We start from the raw sequence: 5,306 nt of genomic DNA, 5'->3' as shown, positions 1-5,306 counted from the left end.
TCATTACTCACAGTCTGTACAATATGTAAGATAAGCTGGAATCAAATTCATGCAAGCCTGGCAAAGATTATTTCCTTTCAGATGCTAGAATTTTACCCATCTCTTTTTCTACCATAGCGACATACTGGAAAGTACAAATTGCAGATCGTGTAGTCTCGCAATCCAGGAATGAAGGTATGGTCTACAAATGGTTTTCAACCTTGGCTGCCCATTACAGTGATCTTGGGAGCTTCAAATAATCCCCGTCAGGCTGCTTCCCACTCCAATTTCATCAGAATCAGCCGGGTGAGACCCAGGCATTGGCATTCTTTAAGCAACTGCTCATGTGGGTCCAGTGTTTAGTTAAGTCTGAGAACCAGTGGTTTTAAACAGCTCTTCTCAAACTTTAGTGAGAATTAGTTATCACCTGGATGCTTTTTAAAACAGACCCCTGGGCCCAACCACTGGTCAGCAGATGAGTGCCACAGTGCTCCTCAAACTGTGGCTCACAACCAGCACAATGGCATCGCCCAAGAGCTTGTTAAAATGCAAATTCCCAGATTTTGCTCAAGACCAAATCACTGGAAGTGGAGCTCTTGAATCTTCAGGATTACTAGCTCTCCAAGCGATGATGGTGCACACTAAAGTTTAAATACCATTGGTCTAAAGAAGCTAGTAAGAACTGTATAACAATGATAACAACTGAAAATAATATTGACAATGCTAATACTTCAGTCACCCATAAATTGCTCATTCTATTGTTTGATACCACATGCCCCTGATAACTGCAGAAGGCCTGGGTTAAATCCACTTGTGAGTGGATTTCTCACCCTATCTCGTTCATCTGAGTGAACCTTGACGATCCTCTCAGTCAATACTCACCAATGCTGAGGTTTCCTCAGAAGATGAGGCCCCTCCTTGCTAGGCTACATCTCCAAAAAAAAATTAATAGCAATATATCTGTCAAGGGCCCAGATTCTCACTTTTGATCAAGGCTAAAAGAGGGCAATTTAATTTGAAAGAAAAGTCCAGGGCATATCATTGGGGAAAAGTATCCAGGATAAAAATATATGTGGGAGGCCCAGCATATTGCTCTGGCTTCAATCAAGAATGATGTTCTCACTCAAGCCTCTAGCTTGCTTCATGGGGTCTAAGCAGGCTCTGGACATAAAGCATAAAGGAGAAAGAGCTTCTACCTGGACGCAAACTTCAATCCCATTTCTCAGCCCCTCTTTCTCCAATACAATTCCCTGGATAAGACATCTGGTCTCCCTCTCTTAACTACTGTCATCTGCCAGGTCCCCTGAGGTAACTGAGCCCCAGCATTTATTTTATTTTTTCTGTAGCCATTGTCTCTGTGGGGTAAAAACTTTTCTAGAGCTGAAACAGTGCGTCAAAGTCACTAACAATTTCACGGTTAACTTTCAGTATTTTCCCTTTTTTTAATGGAGTCTTGCTCTTGTCACCCAGACTGGAGTGCAGTGGCGCTGTCTTGGCTTACTGCAACCTCCACCTCCCAGGTTCAAGCAATTCTCCTGCCTCAGCCTCCAGGCACCTGCCACCATGCCCAGCTAATTTTTGTATTTTTAGTAAAGATGGCATTTCACCATGTTGGTCAGGCTGGTCTCAAACTCCTGACATCAAATGATCCACCTGCCTCACCCTCCCAAAGTGCTGGAATTACAGGCATGAGTCACCATGCCCAACCACTTTCACTTTACTGAAAGTGAGCAGTATTATAAGCTCCTTCGAGCTCACATTAGCTCACATTAGCTGTGAGAAGTATTATAAGCTCCTTTGAGCTAGTTTTTTTTTTTTTTTTTTTTTGAGACACAGTCTCTGTCGCCCGGGCTGGAGTGCAATACCGCGATCTCGGCTGACTGCAACCTCCATCTCCTGGGTTCAAGTGATTCTCCTGCCTCAGCCTCCTGAGTAGCTGGGATTACAGGCACCCACCACCACGCCCAGCTAATTTTGTAATTTCAGTAGAGATGGGGTTTCACCATGTTGGTCAGGCTGGTCTTGAACTCCTGACTCAAGTGTTCCACCTGCCCCGACCTCCCAAAGTGTTGAGATTACAGGCGTGAGCCACAGCACCCAGCCAGAACTAGCTTTTTTTAACCAGTGGAACTCCAAAACTGTGAGGAAGTTTACCCACCCCAAAATCTATGGCTTTGGGGTATGCTGATTATTTCAACATACCAATGGGCATTTGAGGAACAGCAACATATCAAGCGCATTAGGGGAATAGCAAATGCAAAAGAAGGGCTTTACTGAACTTCCTTTATCTGCCTAAGGAAGACATTCTTCAAAAGAGACTCAATTGTCACGAATCCCTTCCTCTGTAATCTTATCAACCAGGGAAGATGAACTGAAATTACAAGAGAGGAGACTGGAGGTTGACTCATACCCAGACAGACTATTAACAATTATCTGAGGGCTGCTCCCAGAAAACTTTTTTTTTGACTCCTGATTTTATTATTTGATTTCTTTTTTTCATTTAAAGTAGTCTTCTGTGGTTGGGAAGCCTCACCTCCCAAGACCAGAGTCAGCTGGAGCTGGTTGTTGTTGGAAGGGAGTGGGTTGGGGAACTGGGATGGGGGAGAAAGGGAGACACCTGCTCTGCTGCAGGTCCTAGGTGGAAAAGAAGAACTGTACTTCACAAAGTCTGGGGTATGGTGGGAAGGGGATGAGGCAGAAGTGCAAGCTGGGGGAGATGGGACCCACCTCAGTCCCCAGCTTCACTTTCTTCTAATGTTTCCCCACTGGTGGCATTCTCCGCAGTCCTGGAGGCCTTTTTTTTTTTTTCTTTTCTTTTCTTTTTCTGGGTTTCTTGACTTGCAGAACTTTGGAGGAGGGCCTTTAGCTCTGCATCCTGGACCTCCGTCTCAGACCTGTAGAGGTCAGGCTCGAAGGGACCACTGGTTATCTGCATGGGGCCACTGGGCATGAGCAGAATTGTAAATTTAAACTGGGCAACAAATTCAACCTCCTTCTCATAGAGAACATTAAATGGTTGCAGCAGTCCATGCTTGGCGCACTCCACCACATCCATCGGAGACTTCTTCTCATCTTCAAATGCTCTTAAAGTAAATAGCATGGCATCAAAATGCCCTTCCACCTCACTGAAGAAGGCATGTGAAGTTTTCCTCTTCAGTCCATACTGTTTAGAGGAGTCTCATTTGTAAATAGTGGTTCTCTGTCCTGCATCCTTGGCCTTGCCCTCTCCTGAGCTGACGAGAACATCCACAGCATATACTTCATGTACCTCAAATTCAGCTTTTTCATGGTCCTTCTTCTGCTGGTCTGTAGGATTCTGGATAATGTTTTTTTCACCATCGATGACATGCTGCTTCAACTGGTGTGACAGCATACCTTCTATTGGTTTGCAGTTAAATGAGTGGGCAACTTTGTTCCAGGCTTCTCTCACTTGTGTGTTCTGATTTCTAGGTTTGACCAGGCATAGGGCAGCTTCAACACAAAGGTGAGCTGCCTTAATAACATCTGCTTTCCTCCCTGTTGCTTGGGTCCCCTGAGCTACATCAACCACAAAAGTATGAGCTACATTAGCGATGAAGCTATCCACATGGACCCCAAGGTCAATTTTTACCAAGTCACCTTCCTTGAGAATATAATCCTGGCCTCTCTTCAAAGGGGAGAAGTGACATACACAGTTATTTACTGAAATGCTGGTGGGAAAAGCAATACCTTTCTTCATTTCCTTTTCTTTCTTGAAGATTTTCCCTGTTTCTTCCATAATCATGGCATCTCCTTTCTTACACAGGCTCAGTACCGACACACCTGAGCTAGATGCTTCCACTAAGGACCGAAGTACCCGGTTGGCGATGTGGTCCCCCCACCCATCTTATACTTGGTCACGACCAGGTCCTTAGCGATAGTTTGCTCCTGCTGCTCGTCCTTGCCCGACATCTTCCTACCACCACCACTGCAGCCTCGTTTCCCCTGAGCCGCCTCCTCTCCCAGACAACTTTTATTACCTCAGAAATTTTATCTGTGTAACAAGACCACCTCTACTCATCAAATATTTTTTCTTGTCATCCTCTCTTAACTTGTGTGGGTATCGCCCTCAAGAAGCCCTAAGCCCTAACTTTTTTCTATAGCTCAGGAAACTATATAAGCTTCAATCATCTGATCAATCTTTGAGTCTCATATTTTTGGGGACTCCAGTGCCTATATATGTAATTATTTTTTTTTCTTCTGTGAATCTGCCTTATGTCAATTTAATTTGTAGCCCAACCAAAGAACCTAGAAGGGTAGGGGGAAGCAAGTTTTTACTTCTCTAAAAAGGGCTGAGATGATCTGATCATTGATGCACAAATCATGACTTCCTGGCCTCAATCTCTGAGCTCCGTCACAAAAGCTTTGAGCTTTTGAGCACAAGTCAGTTTTTTTCTTCCCTAATTAAAATGCTACCTCACTTCACTGTACAAGGTAAAAACAATCACTAATGTTTCAGACACTTGATTGACATCAAGGAAATACATTGGAAAATCAGACCAAATATTTTCACTTTGAAAATTTGAGTGGCAGGACCAGGAATCTGCCTTCTTCAAAGAAAGAAAGAAAAATAATTCTTAGGTGAAGCTGACCTAAGTTAAAACTTCCCACAGAGAAACAGCAAGCTTCCTATGTGGGGTGTGGGCTGTGCATAATATTTTATTATTTCCCACGCCTCTCAGCTTACAAACGTGCAAAAGGAGCAGAATGCCCAGAGTCAGGAAAGACACACAGATTAAATAATTGTAAAAGAGCCTTAAACAATTGCCAGTTTCCAGTTTGGGTTGCTCTTTGTTATGAGTTTTTATGCACCAGCTTTCCCCCTTAAAATTATATTTAATAAGAAATTAGGTTCACTTTGCACATTGAGATACCTCCTCCTTTAGGAAGGTGCTCTGTAACCAAGAAGCTGAATGCTAATGCAGGGGTTGCTATGGTAAGCAATCTTTTCTAGTGAGTGGGAGAATAAACAGTTGCATGAATTCCTAAATCAATAGTGGTGACTGAACGGGATATTAGCAGGTATTTTAGCCTCTAAATATAGTTATAGAGCTAAGAGATAATATTCTGTCTGTAAAATCCTGATATAATTATAGATTCTTCCGTAAATTTTGTGTTCACCTTTTGAAGGTGATTGTTGGTATTTTTTTCAGAGTTTTTATATAACCCTATACCATTTGTTGAAAAAAGAACCCATTATTTTAGTCAGATAAAAGCAGCTGAAAAAAAAAAAAGCCTGCTGATTTTTATAGCTGGGAAAAGGAGCATGCAGAATTAGATCCTAATTAATGAATGCCTAATGAGCCAGA

The 5,306-nt window shown here is 43.0% G+C and overlaps 1 pseudogene; it reads right to left on the bottom strand.

Annotated features, from left to right (window-relative positions):
• Nucleotides 1-2,707: 2,707 nt before the first annotated feature.
• On the bottom strand, nucleotides 2,708-3,949 carry LOC129021941 (proliferation-associated protein 2G4-like; annotated as a pseudogene).
• Between the last annotated feature and the right edge of the window lie 1,357 nt (nucleotides 3,950-5,306).

Source organism: Pongo pygmaeus, chromosome 21 (assembly GCF_028885625.2).
Source record: "Pongo pygmaeus isolate AG05252 chromosome 21, NHGRI_mPonPyg2-v2.0_pri, whole genome shotgun sequence".
Classification (NCBI taxonomy): Eukaryota; Metazoa; Chordata; class Mammalia; order Primates; family Hominidae; genus Pongo; species Pongo pygmaeus.
This window is presented reverse-complemented; position numbering and strand designations above follow the sequence as displayed.